Raw genomic sequence first — 20,705 nt, forward strand, 5'->3', positions numbered from 1 at the left:
GTGTGTGTGTGTGTGTGTGTGTAACAAAGCACCAAATCTGGCTTTTGCTCTGGCGGAATCTTTTAAATCATTACTTTCAGCTCCTGTTTTTAACAACTGTGCAAAGTGTGAGGCATAAGAGTCCAACTAAAGCAGGGAGTCTGAAAGGAAAACCCATGAGTCATCTAGGAACATCAGACAAAGCTAAGAACCCACACAAGAAACCATTTAAAAAAAAGTGCTGTGTCTCTCAAACTTGGAGCTGGGTTGAAGGGGAAAATACCTCTCCTGAGAATTCATATCATAATCCAGTTTTCATGTGAATTTTCAATCCAAATCTACACTACTTCAAATCTGCTTTTAAAATAGCCCGCGGTTGGTAGTGCCCTGCTCTGCCAGGTAGAAGGAAATTACTTTCAATTAAGGTCTCAAAAATTACTACAGGTGAAGTTAGAAAGGAGTCCGTAATCAGTATCACAACAGACACATAAAAGGAATCCGGTGTGAAAGATTATAAATCAAGAAAATTCAAAAAGAATACAAAAGGATGTCTAAAAACAAAAATAGAGCAATTGAAAGTCAAAACTCAATATTCAGATTACACAATAGTTACAATTTAAACTGACTTACTTAAGTGGAAAACGGTTCAGCAATAATTACCCTGCAGGCGCTGGCGTCCTCCAGCGGGAACAGCTGCCCTCAGCGGCTGGACTCCGGCTCTGCCGGGGGCCTCCACGCCCCGCGCGTGCGCCTCGGGACGTGCAAGGAGCGAGAACCGGCCTCAAGTGTGCCGCCATCTTGGGCCGTGGCTGTCTTCCGGGAGCTTTGGGAAGAACCGTCTGACGTGCGCTGGGAGGGTCTCTGTAAGTCCGCGCTCTACTTATTTATGGTCAGCCTGTGCTAGGCAGTATTGTTTCGGTTGGTGCCCCCGCTTTGTCCCTTGAACCGTGGTGGCTTTGGCCTCAGAGGAGTGGGCGCCGGCCCTCAGCCCTCGATCTGTGGCGGGAACCCCTCAGCTCCGCAGCCTTCCTGCCGCCAAACGCCGCCGCTGCTTGGCCTCGCGGTGGGTGCCGGTGTTCCTGACCTGAAAAATGCCGTTTTCAGAGAGGAGGTATCCCTCAGGGTCGGTTCAGTGATGGCTGATAAAAATTGCCGGGGTGCTTTTACTTGCGGAGGTCAAAAGACATCAAGTCAGAGTATGGTGGAGCTCTTTGGAAGAAACTGATTTTTGCTGAGTCACTGAATTGTTGTAATACGCATTCAAAAGTAACTTTTTACCCTCTGGAATTTAAGAAAAGAAATGCAAGTCCTTTGCAGCATATCAGCTAAACGGAAAGTAAAGTTCATCCCTCTTCTGTTTTGCGAGTTCCATCTCCTAATTTATCTTTCATTCATTCATCTGTTTGCAGACAGACACATATTCATGTACATACATAGGATATTATTTTTTATTCTATATACATTACTCTGATCTCTCCCCTATACCAACTTAACAGGATTCCTAAGACCTATTCATCAAAGCCAATAAAAATAGATAAAACTTACTACTTTTTAGTAGTAACTACAAGAATAAACCCTAGATGCTCTATATTTTACTCTTCCAGTATTTATGAACTTTAGGTCAAGGGTGGGGCGGCAGGGGAGGAGTGTGTTTTATGGATTTACCGAAGTATAACTGAGGTTTAACAAACTGCAGGTGAAGTGTACAATTTGATGACACTTGACACATGTATATGTTCATGAAACTGTTACAATCAAGATAATAAACATATCCATCACCCCTAAAGGTTTCTTCTGGCCCCTACTAAACACTGATCTGCTTTCTGTCACTATAGATTAGTTTGTATTTTCTAGAATTTTATATAAATGGAATACATTGTGTAATATACTCTCTCAAGCTTTCTTTCACTCTGATTATTTTGATATAAGAAAAGTTACCCTGAATGTAGCAAAGAGAAAATGAAGTACAAAAAATTAGAAAGGCATTAAGAATCTCCTTGTAGAGAGTCAGTTTCAGAATCACAAAATCACAGATTTTCAAAGGGACGTAATAAAAAGAATGGAGAAGAGGCAATATTCAGATTGAAAATGTCTAAGAATTTACTGTTACTGTTGAAAGATTCGACCTCTCATATTTAAAAGATGAACACATTCAAAGAAGATTAAATTTTTTAAAATTCACAACTATGCACTAGTTTTAGTTCTGCTTGTTCCCTTTAGCTTCTAGATCTCTTGCTGAATTTGACCCAATAAGACTTCAGGCATCGAGGAAAGCAAAAACCACAATACAAAACTGTCTCACAAGCAACCATATTAACATGTTCTTAATGTTTTCATTCTGGGTGAGCTAAAAACCAGTGAATGGAAAGCATTCTGGGATCATGTTTGTATATGTCATGTTCTTAAATTTTGTCTGCAATGAGGAAATCTTTGGCTGAAGGCCAAATTTGAGGAGTGGATTGGGGGAAGAGGGTCCTGAAAGTGTAATGGGGGAAGACCATTAATCTGATACCCCAGGCCAACACTCCTGGGACTCTTCTGAATTGTTCAGATCAGTTGCAGCTGGAGGTGCAGAACTGGGTCCTCGTGGTAGATGAAGTAAGAGGCTTTCTATGTCCTGAAGTTATCTGGGCAAAATCACTTTCGTATACATTTATTTGTATCCTGACTAGAATCATCAGTGAAGATAATCATGAGAAGGTCTTTTTTAGATGTTTATGCTGGAATAGTTGTTTCTAACTTTTTAAATTTTTTTGCCACAGAAGTGTTTCTTCCAATGTGTAAAATAGATGAATGTGGAATTGGCAGAGGGGGCATCCCAGAAAGCCCAGAACCCCAATTTCCAGCTCCTCCATCTAGGGACTCCTAATCATCAGTGATTCTTAAACGTACGTACGTACTTACGTGTGTGTGTGTGTGTGTGTGTGTGTGTGTAGGAATCATGTGGGAGTCCCAAAAAATGCAGGTTCTTGGGTCTAACCCCTGAAAAGTCTGATCAGAAGATCTGGAAGGAGTCTGAGACTCTAAATCTCCACAAGCACCCCAGGGGATGTAGAGGCTGTGGCCTCCCCTACAATTTCACAATCCATCATCCTTTACAGTGATGCTCAGCAGAGTTCAGTATAAAAACTACCATGCTGGTTGGTCCAAAGGGAGGCTCCTTCTTTGACTCTTTTGTATAGTGATCAAGGCCCAAGAGTCTCAACTCACTTTAGCTGATTTTTCATGTAATATCCTAAGCCATGCAAACCTGAGGCAGCAAGTGGTTTTTAACAGGCTGGTGGAAAGAATTCTAAGAACTTGTTTATTTAAAAGCAGCAATAATGATAGATGCAAAGTTTGAAATTCCATCTAACACTCGTTTCCCAAATTATCTCAATAGAAGGAAATAGGGCAACTTCTAGATCCTGTGGAGCTGGTAAGGACACCAGCTGAAACCCTAAAAATAGCTAAATCATGTTCCAAGTCTAACCAGGGAATTCCTTCCTGACATATGACTTCAGTGGATTGCCATGAATGCACAGCTGCCTGGGGGATGCAAAACTGTCATTTGGGGCTGAAACAAAGGGTCTCAGATTTTAGAAACACTAGTCACTAGTGACCCTTCACTGGACCAGGTAGTTTCTTGTCTAAGAAATTGGACATTGGCAAAATCTACATATCAAGAGTAGGGGAGTTGTCCCTGGTGGGAAATATGTTTCTTTTTCTGTTTTGGGTGTGATAATGCATCCCCCTTGGGTTCCCACCCTGCCTCTCACATTAGACAGTAGAGAAACTATAGGGCAGAAGCCACCATAGGTGTCTGTCTTTATCCAGATTGTATCACAGTGTTTTTTATGGTGGTTGGTAATACCAGCTGATGCCCTCTGAGCAGGAAAAGTTTGCGGAGGGGGTTCCATCCACTTTCCTTCAGAAGAAATTATTAGCTCAGATAGGTTGATAGAAGTTACAGAATTGCAGTCTTATATCCATCATGCCTAGGACATATTGGGTAAAAAAAAAAAAAAAAGAAAAACAACTAAATTGTGGTAAATTGCATTTGGCATTTCTCTGGAACCTGAAAATTTCAGAGAACCTGAGAGCCTATATAAAGAGACATTATATAATACTATATTTTTTCATAAGGATTGTAGAAAATTATAGTCTAAAATCTGTAAAGCCCTTTAATTTTGGGGGGAGTCAACTGGATAAGAAAGATGATTATCAAGCATTAATCTAATTTTTAAGTGAGTATACTAGAACTTTAATATTAAAATGAGCATTAACATTCAAAATAGGCACCCTAAGAAGGTTATACCTGTATTTCAATACAGAGACCATTTCTCAAAATATTTCTGGAGTCCTATTTTGGGAATTGCTTTTAAAGTCATCTTAGATGCCACACAAGAAAAAGTCTTATTACAACATTTTTTAACCTTTTTAAACTCATGCATCTTTTTGACATGTGAAAAAAATTTTTTTAAACAGACAGCTACTTTCCCTGTAACACTGATCATATCATTCAAGAAAGTTTAATTTTAAGTTGAAATTTATTTGTTGTTTATTTTATGAAATGAAGACTTTCTTTTTCTATTTGCCACCTTGGAATGCATTTTCAAAATCACCAACACATACCATCCCCAGATTTTTTACTTACCCACTAAAAATCACTGTATTACATTTTAGTAAAAGCTTGTTTTTAACCTAAAAGCAAAAACCAAACTTTAATACTCAGTTTGTTATTTCCTTTACTCAGCAGCCTGCCTCTGAATGAGGCCTTTTTCAAAACTCAATTCCATTTTCAATAGGGGGAGTTTGCCATCGTAAAACAAGAGATGCCACAGACTTTGAGAACGGTTTTGGGTGGATTCTTAAAAGACTTTATGTTGATATTCAGAAAAAGGCAGTATCTGTGTGCTCAAAATTTAATTGGTTGATTAAGAAAATTAATTAGTCATGTCTACTGGTTACAGTTTTTAAACACAGGGATTGTGTATGTACCATAGGTCACTATAGATTAGAAGCTACGATGTAGGGAGCAAAGTCTGACCCTCAGTTTATTGGTCATATGATGCGTTCATCTGGGACCTTGAAAGACAGGCAAGGAGAGAAACATTCACATTTGTATAACATAAACTCATAAGAGCTAAATGTTATAGAATCAAGTGTGTGTGTGCATGTGTATATGCTTTGGGAGGTGTCAGGGGGATGAATCGGGAAAAGCGTATGTTCATATTTACTTCAAAGACATTTTTGAAGGCTGACCACTTCCAAATAAACAATGAGAAGAATTTGATCAAAGAGAGAAGTTTGTAAGCTACCTCTGCTATTAATGCTGCTTGGATATTTGTTTTTACGTACTAAAAGCCTGTATCCTGTCAAAGACATGTTTGAATGTTTGAATTTTGAACAGGCTTAGACAGTTATGGGATATAACTTTTTAGTGAAAGGAAAATCATAAATGTGACATTCACATGAGGAAGAGAAAACAACTACTTTGGTCCAGTCTGAAGAAAACCTGGTGATGGTAATGATGGTGATAGTAATGGTGGTGGTGGTGGTGGTGATATTTATGCTACTGGTTTTGCTGGTGGTGGTGGAATGATGGTTAGTGGGAGTGATCCTTCTAATTTTTTATTACACCTTTTCCCCAGTTAGTTGCACTGAAGTGAACAATATGGTTTCCTGAAGTTTCGTATTTTCTCAGAAGCAAAACCACAGGTAATGAGTTGTTTATGTGTTGGAAGAGCAGAAGAAAACAAGCCAAAGTGAGAGACCATCAATCTTATCAGAATTAATATTTTTAGTCCATAGTGACCCTGGGACCAGAGACTTAACTTCCAGATAAAGCACTTCAGCCATATAAACTCACTGTGATATTCAGTGGTGTGTTTATGCTTTGTTTTTCACTCAAAGATTATAAAAATGTTCATTTTGAAGTGTCACTGTGGGTTTCTCATGAAATACATTTTTTTTATCAGCACCAGGATTAATAAGAATGTTCTAGAAGTTACACAGATAAAATAGTAGACAACATGGTATTACAGAATTAAAATCTGGGGAATTCGGTTCAAATCCAAGCTCTCACATTCTCAGGTGGTGTGAAGTTAGACAAGTTAATCTCTCTGAGCCTCTATAAACCATTTTTACTCATAACAGTTGTGATACCAAGTGTGGATTTTCCACACCAAGCAATTCTCCAACTCTCTGGACACCAACTGAGTGTCCTACAATTTAGCTCAGTTATGACACTAGCTATCCAGAGTTAGCATCAGATCCCACAAGTTGAGGGTTCAGTCCCACAGAACTGTCCTCACTTTGAACACCAAGGGAAAGTTACATACCTCCCATACTTCTGACCCACTGGCTATAAATTGGGGATTCCCATGATCCTCACCTCGGGTTTGGTCATTCACTAGATCAGCTCACAGAACTCAGGAGAAGCTTTACTTAGTATTACAGCTTATTATAAAGAATACAACTCAGGAACAACCAAATAGAAGAGATACGTAAGGCAAGGATGTGGGCTCACCACCCTCCCTGCATCTCTGTGTTTACCAACTGGAAAGCTCTGATATGCCCCTCCTAGTCCCCTGGAGCTTAGGAATTTTTATGGAGGTTTCATTACACAGGCATGATTGATTAAATCATGACCATTGGTGATTACCTGTCTCCAGCCCCTTCCCTGTTCCCGGAAGTCAAGTGGTGGGGATGAAAATTCCAATCCTGTAATCATGCTTTGGTCTTTCTGGTGACCAGCCCCCATCCTGAAGCTCTCTAGGGGACCACAGCCACCAGTCACCTCATTAACATACAGAAAGACATTCTTATCACTCCAGAGATCCCAAAAGCCTAGAAGCTCTTGAGTCAGGAACCAGGGACTAAGAACAAATATGATAACAAAAGATGCTCTTTATCACCACTATTATTCAGGAAATTACAAGGATAGTAGGAGCTCTGTGCCAGGAACTGGAGACAAAGACCAAATGTATATTTCTTACTAAATCACAATATCACAACCTCAGTTTCTTCCCCTGTGAAATAGGACTATAATCAATACATCATATGGTAATTAAGAGGATTCAATCTGTCACTTGCTACCTAATGCTTAGGACTGAAAGAGTGTTCCTTTGGTGGCAATTACCTTATTTTACACTGCTCAACAGGTACATGGTACCCACTCCTTTTGTGCCAGTCTCTGGGCAGTCTGAGGGATGCCACCAAAAAAGCAGACAGGTCACAGTCTACCAGACATCTCAGCAGAGCTGGGTGGGTCCCTTAAAGGGATAATTCTTCACCACAGCAGAAACTTACTTTGCAGAGTGGCTGAGAATTTCTTGTTTGTGTCAAGTAGCAAAGTGTCTCAATGTCAGTGACTAGCTTACTTCCACTCTGAGTTTAGAGACTCAGGTCATGTATTTGTTTAGAGATCAAGGCCAGTGATACCAAAAAAGGAAATTGAACATTGTTGTCCTTTGTGCTGAATCTAGAAAGTAGGAACTAATGTCTGTCCAGTCCTTAAAAATGAGCTGTTGGAGAGAGGGAAGGGCATAGCTCGGTGGCAGAGCACATGTTTAGCATGCATAAGGTCCTGGGTTCAATCCCTAGTACCTCCATCAAAATGAATAAGTAAATAAATAAATAAATATTTAAAAATTATTGCTTATAAATAAAAGTAAAACAAAAAGAAACCTACACAGCTACACTGACAATGGAATGTGATTCCAGTAACATCAAATATTTTTAAAGTGCTTTTTGAATGGCATGGTACTCTACAGATGTTGGCAAGCTTCCACCTACACATTTTATTACCTTTGTTATGTAAGCGTGGGTTTATAATTGAAGGTTTTAGGGCTTATAAGAGCATAAGTCCTCCACCTGCACTAAGGATGTCTGAGAGGGAAGAGTAAACGTGCGCACAGGAACGCATGTACCTTCAGGGTTATGGGACGAAGAGAAAGGGGGCAGTGTGACTCCTATAAGCTTAAAATGTTTGAAATATTGTTCTATTTTTAAATGTCTGTTTTTTCAAGTTAGCCACTGAATTTGTTTCTGATGTGTATTCTTTTCATTGTAGAAAATTCATAGAAAAGTGCTAAGGATCTGAAGAAAGCTAAATGTAACCTCTGTCTCCCTAGCATTCCCAAACTGTGACCTTGAACTGAAATTCGCCCTCCCAAGACATTATGCACGAGCCCCTCCTGGCTTAGTTACTCAAATGTGGCCCCTACTTCCCAACACCCATATCCACCCTCATACTGTGCCTCCCAGCTAATCTGAGATTTCTCCAGGTGCCACCACATATGTTCTCAGGGGCAAGTTTTGAGGATTTGCTTTTTTCTTGTCTCATGGCCTGCAGCCTTTGCTGCTGCTGCTTATGTAAGAATGCAGCTCTTCTGGGCCAGGCATCTCTGTCTTCATAAGCCTCCTTTTCTCCAGACTCCAGGAGGGGCCTGATTCTCCCCAACCCCTGGCAGTACATCTATGCATAGTACATACATAGTACATAGTACGTATGAGATCAGGCTTTTCATACAGCTTCACAGACGGCTTGGTTATAAGCTAAGTAAAATTCAAAAGTGCTTCTCAAGTTAGATTCTTTTAGAATTTCAGGTTCAGACCCAACCTCTGCACCCTGGTCTAGGTTCCACTGGCCTCCCCAATTCAGAGTCCAAGCCCAACTCAGTTCCCAGAAAAAAGGAGAACCTTCCCATCCTAGTCTAATCCCAGCCCTTTCCTCTCCTGGGATACGTGATCATTATTTCTTCCCTTTGGGTGAAATCCCACCCTTCTCATAAGCAGATACAGTCTGACCCTTGGAGCTCCGGCATGGTGATCACGGGGGTCCTGAGAACCCTCCCAATGTCAGGCACATTTCACCTGAAATCACCACTCACATGGGCAGGGACAACAGTCCAGGTTGCATGACCCAGCCCAGCCATTCCCTTTCTTCTTCCTTCCCCTAGCCTGAAGGGAAGAGAAGTTCAGGTAAGCTTGTCCTTCCTGACTAAGCCAGTTCTTGCTCCCAGCGGTTCAAAAGCAAATACTTGGATGACAAAGTATGCCTGCCTCCCATGAATGGTTCTGGAAAGTTTAGGGGAAAACCATGTTCTACCTCCTCAGACATGGAGTTCTGTTATCATATCTAGTCAACATTGTTGAGCACCTAACATGTCAACTCGAAGCATCTGCTCCTGGATTCCTTCTCTGGTCCCAAATTTCCCTTTGCACATGGGACTGTCATTTGCTCTAAAACTAACATGCTGAAAAGTCCCACCACAACAGTCCCTCCTACTACAGGGAAGACTCCACCCCAAGAGATGCTTTTGTCCTTCAGTGTGGCAGTGTTCTGCACATCAAAAGATAGTCTAATGTCATTACATAAATGTTATGATTTTAAGTAGATTTTTCTTAAGTTTTTCAACTTAGTCATACAACTCCAGAGCATTATTCCTGCCAAGTCCTCAACCTGCTATGGCAGCAGTAGAAATAAATATTCCCTACTGGGGAACAACCTCATACCACCCTGGGGTGGATGATCACCTGGGGGTTAAGTCAGATGAAGTTGGAAAGATTTATAAAGCATGAACATCCTTAAGACAATTTGTTAATTTACTAATTCCAACCAGTTCTTTCCCCCACCCCTACCCTCAATAATAAGAGCAACAACCATTGCCTTTCCTTTCTTTATGGGCATAATTTTGCACGTGCAATTTCATTAGCTGTTTAGATTATGTGGTTGGTGCAACAAATAAAGCCCATAAAAAAACAATATAGCAGATCACTTGCAAGTGTAGAGCAACTTAATTGTTGTTTTCAGCAAACCCAGATTGACAAAGGGGATTATAATTTAAATTGTGCTGTTGGCATTTGTTTTAGACAAAAGCAAGTATTGGCTTTAGTAGTTGTTATTCTCCCCTGCATTTTAAATTACTTTTTTCCCCTAAGAGCAAAAGAGCAGTAAGAAAAAAAAAAAAAAAGCTAACCTTATGTAAATGCAGTTCTTCAAATAGATCAGATTTTGCAGATTCTGAAACCACTAAGAGAGGGGGTGACAAAAATCTAAAGAATCTTAGAATTTTAGAGATAGGGCCATAAATACCACAATCCAGTTTCTATAGTCAGTGCTTCTTAAAATGGGATGCCTTCGTCTTGAGTATGCAGGGACATACCAGGGATGTTCAAGGAAATGACAAGATAAAGCCCCACACAATGACACTGTTATAGGGCTTGCCACAAGGTAGGCCATGGGTTATCAGTTTTGCTAGATGTTGAGTAATTTAAAGTTTTATTTTAATATTAAAGCAAATTGAAACTAAGCATGAACCTTTTGCAGACTCAAAAAAATCATCTTGGAGATTGGGGATCTCAGGGATGGAGTACAGAATGTAATAAAACAAGTTAACTGTATTGTAAATGTATGAAACAAGCCATCCAGGGGTTTGGGGAATTGGGGGAAATTGTGGTTGGCCTTAGTAACTTTGGAAATGACAGGCGTCTGTAAGACCAAAGGCAAAAGAAACTGTAGGCAAGCTTTGTGCTCTGGTTGATAAAAGTTGTTTCCTATAGGGGAATCAGATTAACAATTGAAATTTGCTATACCTGTGTGCTGGAAATTAGTGAGTAAATGGATGACCAATGGTGGGAGTTATTTTTTCTTACTGTTGGAATGAAAGTTTACAGATAAAGGGAGAAGGCTAGAATCATCTGCATGTTAATGGAGCCACATCAGAAACATTGTATGTTTAGGTAAATATAGGTGTAGATGTGTCTGTGTGTACTTTGGTTACCTATACAAATATTTATAGACATGTGTATAAATACAGGCTAGTAAACACACATGTATTTCCTTGATCTGTCTGCTGAGAGGACCTAGAAGCAAGGACTCCAAGCACACCTAGACCTCAAATCTTGGTTTCTTATAGCATCCTCCAGTAAAGGAACCAGGACTCCTTAGAAAAATGGCTGATTCGAGGACTGGGGCAGGGAACACCCAAGATGAGTCTGGAGTATCTTATAGTGTGAAAAAGTTAAAAAAAAAATTAATTAGAAAAAGAAAACCCTACAATGATAGAGGTATGTCAAAGGGACACAGGAGCCAACTAAAAGAACTCCTAATGACCAAAACTGGAACAATGTGAGCAACCAAATAAAGTAGAATTGGATTATAACCAAAAATAAAAATAAATATCCTCAAGTCTGTGTGTATATAAATAAATGATTGAATAAATAAATGAAGAAGAAGAGTTGTTCCTGGTGTCTTCCTTCCAAAGAGCAACTGGGGTGGGGGGCGGTGCAGGGGAAAGAAACATAGCTTTGCAGTGGAGAAAGCTGACAGATGCTACCTCAGCCAGGAGCTCAAGGTCAACATCACAGTCAGAAGTCACATTGATAGTATGTTCTCTTGATACGATGTAATGAGAGGTGTCCTTTATCTGGGGTCTTCCTCCTAAAAACCTGTAACCCCAGTCTAATCATAAGGAAAACATCCTAATTGAGGCACATTTTACAAAATACCTGACCACTAGTCCTCAAAACTGTCAAGTTCATCAAAGACAAGGCAAGTCTGAATAACTGTTAAAGCAAAGGGGAGCCTAAGAAAATTTGATGTCAAAATATAAGGGTGGCATCCAGGACAGGATCCTGGAACAGAAAAAGAATATTAGGTTAAAACTAAGGAAATCTGAGTAAACTATAGCTTTAGTGAATAAGCATGTAACAATATTGGTTCAATAATGGTGACAGATGTACCTTACTAATGTAAGATGCTAATAATTGGGGAAATTGGGTACAGGTGTGTATGGGAACTCTGTATTGTAATTTTTCTATAAATCTAAAAAAAAATTTTATATTAAAGAAAATCTGGATAGGCCATTGGGTAAAAGGCCAAGTAGGATGCATCTTTACAGAAACAGGTTGAAGGCAGGCTGAGTAAGGACTAACCCAGAATGCTGGATGTCTTTTGACCCTTCTCTGCTGTTAGGAGACTTTGGTGGTGAGGTTTATGGTTTATGAACACTACCTTAAACTTTAGACTTTACCTAAGATAACTCAAGGAAGCTTGAAGGATTTACAATCTTCTGGTTGTTTAAGAAGTAGAATAAACAAGGAGACTAGGAGCCCTCCAATGATTAACATATTTATATTATCCAGGTTAAACAAAGAAAGATTTTCATTTATAAATAATTAAATCAACCTCTTATCAGTAAGACATACTAAAATAATTTGTTTTAATACATAAAGACAATAAATAAATTTGCTTTATTTTCACATTATTTCCTTATGTGTTTTTTAAATCCTTTGGAAGTTTATAGTCACTGTATATGTTTATGCAAATAATCCACCTGACTTCATTTCAGCAATCTTCCTCTTACTGACTTTTATACTTGCAAAGCTAATACCCCAGGTAACTCTTGAGGATAAAAAGTCTCATTGGTTTAGTTTATATTTAGTACTTGAAAGCCTTCTAAGATGTATTGTATTTATTTTTCATTATATCAGGCCTATAGTACCTGTTAAATTATAACTTGTATTTGAATCTTAAATAAATCATACTGTGTTGTTAATAAAATGACTCATCAAAGTAATTTTATTAACTAAGTACATGTTCTCCTTTGTTTAATATCTTTATAAACATTGTAGGTGAACTTTTGCCTCTTCCTCCTTCCCTCCCTCCCCTTCTTCCTTCCAATATGCTTATTGAGCATCTACTCTGGCCGGGATTTAGGAAAGCAATGTAAATAACATGAATGGTATCAAGGAGCTCACAGTCTAGTAGAAGCAGATGATTAAACCTCATTATATAAATATTAGACTGGGGATATGCAAAGGATGCTTGTCATGGGAACATGGAAGGCTGTTACTCAGATGGGGTACGGGACATCCTCTTTGTGTAATCCCCTCCCTCACCCAGCACTGGGGTATCACTTTCAGGAGATTGCTTCCTCTTTGCTAGGTAATTCTGAAATCTGATCACTTCACTCAACTGACAAATGTATCAGATATAATGGAATCAGCCAAGGCTTCTTTCTTATCATGTCCCAACTTCCTTTTATAATACCTCCTAGAAGTAAAAAACAAGGTGTTTGTAATAAATCCTGGTAGGAGCAGTAACATTCTTTCTGTCCTTTGGCCCTCTCCATATTAAATACATAAAACAGAAGATTTAAGTGATCAAATTTAATTGCTTCATGTATTATTTAGTCAAGTATTTGCGTGTGGAAAGCCAGGTTTCTTTGCAGGTTTAGAAAGTTTGTGAAATAATGTTCGAAATATTTCTTTAAAACTTTATTCTTTGATAACATTGTGGCTTTTTTAAGTTGTGAGTGATTAGGGATGCCTGGTTTTTACATCAACTCAAAGTGATAAATAGCTATCTAGCCATAATCTGATAGTGCTGGTCTCAAAGACTGTCTTAGAAAAAGAATGTCCCCATTGTAACACTGCACAGGGCAAAATGGGAGCCTATTAGGAGGGTCTTACTGTTGTGCTTTTGTTCCAAAATGTGCTGGATATCATGGACTCATGTCACATTTCTGTGTAAGAAAAAGCCCACGTCACTACAAAAAAACCATATTATATAGGCTAGAGGGCCACCAGCCAGTATTTAACAGCAACATGTAAACTCCATCTTCCAGCCATCAAATTTAGCAGTAGACTCTAAAGTTTTTATTCAGGGAGTGCTTTATTAAAATTCTTACTATTTAATTCACAAAAGAGATATGTCTAAGTTTGTGAACATTAGAAGAAAAAAGTTCAGAAAAGAAACATGTAAATTATACATGTAAATTGCATGTACATGTAAATAACACATGCCCCACTGTGTTTACCGCAGATTTAAATCAGATCCTGCAGAGACTTTGCTAACACTGAATCTTAATGGAAGACATTTATGAAACCACCAGACTGACATCTGAGTGCACAATTTCTGACAAGAAAGAAGCTGTTTCTTACACAATACGTTTGGCATATTACCTGGCTTGAATAAACTGTGGGTGTGAGTCTGCATGCATTTGTGGTTTGTCAACAACAGTTTTCATAAATAAAGTCCTGAAGGCAGTTCTTTGATTAAACGGCACCACTGGTAAATCATGCCTCTAATCTAACCCAGATAAAGAGTTCTGTGCAGGACCTATAACTGGTACCACCTGCGGCGAGCTGGTCCTGCAAGGCTTGTGGAGAAATAAACTGACGGTGTGTGCTTCCTACTGATAGGCACTGTTACCAGAGGAAGAAACAGACAAAAGTTAGGGTTTAACAGAAATCAGAGGTCAGAAGATACTTCCTCAATCATAGGGTTGACTTCATTCATCTTCCCCTGGTAGCATCTGGTGCGGCAGTGGGCACTAGGGGAGGCAGGAATTTAAACGGGGGGAAGGCTGTGTAGAACCAATGACCAGTGCTGGGCAGGGACTCCTGATCATTTACACCCTTCTGCTCAGACTCTTCCCTTCCCTGCTACTCCTCTTCACTTTCTTGGGAATAACCATTACTCATCCATTAAGATTCTAATCAGATAACTCCTCTGCCTGGAAATATCCCTTGAGTCAGGATAACTAGTCTTCCCTGTCCCCATCACCGTGTTCCCAATCACAACTTGTAGCAGGCACCACCCTCTTCCTTATGATGTCATTCCACTAGCAGTAGGTGACTCTCCCAGTTAGTCACTGCTTGAACATTCTTTCAGGAAACAAATTTAAAGAGAAGTCAAAATGGAGATAACAAGGGTGATGGGAAATTATCGGTGAGAAGAAGGATTTGTAAGACAAATGCAACCTATTCTGAAATCACCAGTGTTGTCCACCAATGTAGTCAGTCTTGGACTGGAAGAGATGAGTCACAGAGTGAAGACAGCTACATCTGTCTCTTGGAAGCAATAGAAAAATTAAAATAAATCTCAGCAGGAAGAAGAGTTGTATGCCAGAAATGTGTGCATGTGTGTCTTTGTGACATATGTGTGGATGCATGTCTATGCATGAGACATATACATTGTTTCGTAAACGAGTGTACTAGCTACCCTAGACATACTTCCTTTGGCTCTTAAGAGAAATTTTCTTAGCATGCCTTGACTGGCACTAATTCAAATGAGATAATCCCAACAGAATCCCTTACCTTGTCACTCCCAAACCCAGATAATGTTCCAAGTTTTAAAGTAATTATTTCTGTCCTTTTCTCAAAGGTGATTAGGCCAAATTACTAATTCCCAAACTAATCAAAAGCGAGATCTTTGAGAAGTCTGTTACTCATGATATTGGCACTTTTTAATAGATTCAGAAGGAGCCTACTCAAGAAAAAAAGGATGACTAATTTCTGCTCAGACATGATAAACTACATCACAGAGACCTAGCAAGATTGTCTGATACTCTAAACATTTTTTAAATCAAATACAAGGAGACTAACTTCAAGGTAGATTCACAAGACTGTGGTTCTTGGTTAGAAAGAACATGATCTGGTCAAATTACTTGTGAAGTATTACTGTCAAATTTTTCCATGTCACAGTTCAGAGGTCAGCAAACTTTTTCTACAGTAGGCCAGATAATATTTTCAGCTTTGCACACCATAAGGTATCTGTCACAACTACTCAACTCTGCCACTGTAGTGTGAAAGCAGACCTAGAAAATATGTAAGCAGATGGGCTTGTTTTCATGCCCGTGACTGTATTTCAATAAAACTTTATTTACAAAAACAAGCAGAGGGTTCACTAATCCCTATTATAATTGATAATAACAACAGAAGACTAAGAAAAAGGTTTATAACTCTTTGGGTTTTAAAATGCCTGTTATGCATTTTTTAGGGCACACTAGTATATTGTGGGTAAAGGATTTTATTGTGGATCAGACTTGGATTTGAATTTTTCCTGTGCCCCTAATTACCTGTGTGACACCATGCATAATACTTAACTTTCTAAGCTTTCATTTCCTTATCAATAATAGAGGTTAATAATGGTACTTAATTCATTAATTGTTGTGAAGATTAAATAAAATAATACGTGTAAAGCACAGAGGATAACTGCTCAATAATGTTCTCTCTCTCATGCATTTCCACTGTCTTAGAAAATGCCACAATCATTACCAAGAAAGGCAAGCATTCATCGACCTGCCTGTGCAGTATGAGTCAATTTATACTCAACAGGGTGGCCCCAAATATGAAGTTCAGCTCCCTAGAATTTTTATACCCTGACCGTCTCCTTACAGGTCCACAAGCTTCAGGAAGTAGATTTAATGACACTTTGGTTACCTAATGATCACTTTTAAAGATAAAAATTCAGGTAACTGTCTTTAAGCAGGTCTGCCTAGGAAAGAAAACTGAGACCTTTTTACATGTTTGTAAACCAATTTAACATTGTCGTTTAATTGTACTTGCTCACATTTTAGTGTTCTCCTGGGAACAAGGCTCTTTTGTCTTTGATTTTCCAATGATTATTAGTATAGTGCCTAGCATACGACTCTTAGTATTCTCAGTATTTCCTTGGGGACTGTGATTTCCCACCCTTATATTCAGACTGTTCTCAAAGCAGAGAATCATTTTTTCTAGCTTCTTTTCAGTGATGAATAAAAGCCAATGTAGGTCCCATATTCTATACAGTCAGTTGGGCCAGAAATGTGACAAGATTTTTCTGTAACCCAACCAAAATTTTGTTTCATGCCTTTACTTAGTGGTAGAGACTTAAACTCAATAAATTCCAGTTCCCCTCTCTTACTCCATCTTACTAAGGCATTGCGAGTTCTGGAATTCATCCAGTTCTTGACATCACCTATCCAAACTGGCATCCCCAAGGGGTCCATTTTCCTGCCTGGCCCCAGTCATCAGGCACACAGATCAGTGTCTCATCCCTCAATTATAATTCAAACAGTTCTTTCCCAAGCAGTGCTCTTTTTGCTCTGTCCCTGCTCCTTCCAGGCACACAGGACTCTGTTTTGCTATCTTTCCCTCTCTGTGGCAGAAGGCAAGAATAACCGTGGTGAACTGTGAAGGAAGGACAAAGAGGTACACAGAGGTATGGTGGAAACAAACACATCAACAAACCTACTTAATATTTCAAAATTATTCTACCATGTAGACCCATTAAAATTAAGATGAATTGGACAAGGAGGATGTATACCCTCCGTGTGCAAATAGCCTGCACTTCTCCCAGTGCTCTGAATTTTCTTTGAGCCAAAAAACAGAAGTCACTGGGAAATAAATTAGACTTGCTATAAGGAACACAATGGACTTGAAGCAATACGAGCTATTCAAAATGAAAGGTAGCTGCTTCAGCGGCCAGTGGGTTCGTGGACAGAGAATATTCAGCTAAGACTCAGTGGTTTGTTAGGCAGATGCTAGAGAAGAGATTTTTGGCTTGGGGAGGGTTGGAATAAATTGTCTTTAATAGTTTTTCAAATGTAAAATTTCTGCGATTCTTCAGGACGTTGTGTGTGTGTGTCTCTTGCTTTCGGTTTGATACTACGGTGACAAGTCCCTCAAGATCTAGTGTTATTACCTTGTTGTGTGACTTCAGATGAGGTTCTTGACCTCCCTGGCCTGTTACCTTGCCTATAAAATTGAGATAAGAATGCTTAGCCGGTGTGTTTGTTTGGAAGATTAAATTAGGTAAAACACTTGGCAGGGTGATAGATGCATTGAAAGTACTCACTAACAAGTAAATAAATCTTGATAGAAATGCTTACCTAGATGTAACTATTCAGTTTTCCCAAAGCTTTTTAAAACTGTCATTTTCCAGGTTTCTGGAAATGCCACATTTGTTTGACAGTGTGGGGCAGTTCTTAGGGAGAGGTCACTAGGACTCAGATATAAATTATAATGATAGTTGCAGCTGGGTTTCCAGAGCCCTTACTCCTGCCCATTTCCATAAGGTAGGGAGAATTGTCCCCACCCTCAAGATAAGGAGACTCAGCAAATGGCTAATGATTGGCAGATCCTTAATTTGAAATCAGTTCATTGGCTCCAGGGCCTCTACCATTAACCAGTGCACTCTCCTGCCTACGGCCAGGTGGCTATTCTCCCACTGACTTGCAGTGTGAATTAGTCGAGATTCTCTGAAGAAACAGAACCAAGAGGATATATGTGTGTATCTATAGTTGTATCCTTCTCTATTTATTAATATATATTTATTTTAAGAATTTGGCTTATGTAATTGTGGAATCTTGATAAATCCAAAATCTGCAGGATAGGCCAGCAGGCTGGAGACCTAATGAAGAATTGCGGTTCAAGTCCAAAGGCTGTCCAAAGGCTGGCAGAATTCCCTCTTGTTCCAGAAGTCAAGTCTTAGTTCTGTTCAGGCCTTCATCAGACTGGATGAGACCCACCCCCATTATGGAAGCAGTCTGCTTTACTCAAAGTTCACCAATTTAAATGTTCATCTCATCCAAAAAAACCACTTTCACAGATGCATGCAGAATAAGGTTGGGCCAAATATCTGGGTACCCTGTGGCCTAGCCAAGTTGACACATATAAATGAACCATTACATTGTGGTTCTCCCACTCCCTTCCCCACTCAAGTTCCTCCCTGGTTTCCCCTGTCCTGACAGTCAGGTATTATCAAGTGAGTTGATTTTGAAAACAACTTTTGAGATTCTAAGATAAAAGGTGCTGAATAATTGCCCTAGGTTTCTGTTTCCTTCTTCTCCACTCCCTACCCCCATTCCCTCCTTCATCTTGTGCCCCCGTCCCTTTCTCTGGGAAAAGAAGGTTAGAGAGAGAGAGAAGTTTCAACAGCCATAGTTTTGCAGTATGATATCACAGCATGTTGCAACACTGTGATGCCTGAGGCAAATGAATCTAAAAGACAAATTCCATTTTAAGTGCATACAGTATATAATAAATCAAACTCAACTATCTTAGAACTTTGATGCCTTTATATGTACTTTTCTTCTTACTTCTCTTAAAGGTAATTTTCAAAACAGAACAGTTTGAAGAATTAAAGTTTGGCTCCTAATTTTCCATGGGTAAAGCTGAAAACTGATGCACATGTGATTATTTACATCATAGCCTTATTGCAAAGGGACTGTTGGCTCTCAGGCAGCTACAGCCACAACCTTCTGAGTCCCTTCAGCTGGCAGGACATTTTGCCCGTTCAGATACAGATAAGAAGTGGTGTTCTATTCTTTAAGTAGAAAGTCACAGGCTTGGAATGACAAGTGCAGGAAGAAGGCTACCAATTGGAGCATCTATGATTAAGTTCCCATGACCAGCCTGCCCAAGTTATCAGATTTCAGAGTGAGTGCTTCAGTTGAAAAGGCAAAAGATAATTCCTTAATATCAAATCAAACCAAAAGTACGATTGCTAATTGTTATAAGTTACAGTAAGTTGCTTAAAAAAAAAAAAGATTTGACAGCTTGCAAAAACAGAAAACAAAAAACACTCTTTTGAAATAAACTTTTATTCAAAATCACCCAAACCCAGAGATAAATCAAATGCCCATCAATTGATAAGTGGGTAAACATGTGGTACATCCATATAATGGAATACTACTTAGCAATAAAAAGAACAAATTACTACTATATGTAGTAAATAGCATGAATGAATATCAGAAGCATTGTGCTAAGTGAAAGAAGCCAAATTCAAAATGCCACATACTGTATGATTCTACTAATATGACTTCCTGGAAAAGGCAAAACTATGGGGACAGGAATCAGATCAGTGATTGCCGGGAGCAGGAAGGAGTTGACCATAAAGGGAAATGGGGGAACTTTTGGGGGTAATGGAACTATTCTATAGCTTGATTGTAGTGGTGGTTACATGGCTTTCTACATTTGTCAAAATTTGTAGAACTGCAATACCTAAAAAGGGTAAATTTACTGTATATAAATTATGCCTCAATAAAGGTGACTTCTAGAAAAAAGATGTATGAAAATGCAAATGTCTGGAGAGAGAAAACAAACAAACAAACAATGATTCCTGGAAAATGGCAGAGGGAAAAGAATGACACTGATGAAATCTTCATGCTCTGCCAGAATTCAATTCAGCAGTGAAGTAAGAACGCTGAGCAAGAGGTTTAGTTTGGAAGGGAGGCAGCAGAGTGCAAACTCTTCTCCATCCAATACTCAATACTTCTTTGCTGGTGCTTTTGTGTATTTATCAAACACTAGCTACTTGAAGGGTGAAAACATTCAAGTCAGTGTAAACCTTCCTGGTGTGTGAAGACACGGTAGGATTAATTCTGCTGGACGAGGAGTGCCACCCCCTGTGCAATCTAAATCTGCCTATGACTTTTGACTCCCCTGAAACTTAACTACTAATAGCCTACTGTTAACTGGAAGCCTTAACTCATAACATAAGCAATTGATTTGATTAACACATATTTTGTATGTTATATGTATTATATACTGTGTAATAAAGTAATCTAGAGAAAAGAAAATTTTAAGAAAATCATAAGGCAGAGAAAATACATTTATAATACTATACTGTATTTATCAGTATTTCTAGGCTGTAAGGTTCATCTGTAATTTTTTTTCAAATTGTTGCAAATCTCCAAAGAAATTCCCAATATATTTATTGAAAAAATCCACGTATAAGTGGACCAGTGCTGTTCCAATTCATGTTGTTCAAGGGTCAACTGTATATTCCTTGCAATGGCTAAAACTTACCATGTTTACGCTGTGTTAGGGGCTTTCTGTGTATTATTTCATTCACTATTAAAAACAGTCCTGTGAGGCCCTATGAGGAAGGTACTGTTAGCACTCCTATTTTTCAAATAAGGATACGGAGACTTACAGAAGTTAATGAACTTGCCGAAGGGCATTCAGCT

At 39.0% G+C, this 20,705-nt stretch overlaps 1 long non-coding RNA gene across 1 annotated transcript; it reads left to right on the plus strand.

Annotated features, from left to right (window-relative positions):
• Positions 1 to 754: 754 nt before the first annotated feature.
• On the plus strand, positions 755 to 5,862 carry LOC116659980. Its single transcript, XR_004315321.1, has 3 exons — positions 755 to 842; positions 2,742 to 2,867; positions 5,613 to 5,862. It is a non-coding gene; the product is annotated as an uncharacterized LOC116659980 (long non-coding RNA).
• Positions 5,863 to 20,705: the final 14,843 nt, after the last annotated feature.

The sequence above is a fragment of the Camelus ferus genome, chromosome 26, assembly GCF_009834535.1.
Source record: "Camelus ferus isolate YT-003-E chromosome 26, BCGSAC_Cfer_1.0, whole genome shotgun sequence".
Classification (NCBI taxonomy): Eukaryota; Metazoa; Chordata; class Mammalia; order Artiodactyla; family Camelidae; genus Camelus; species Camelus ferus.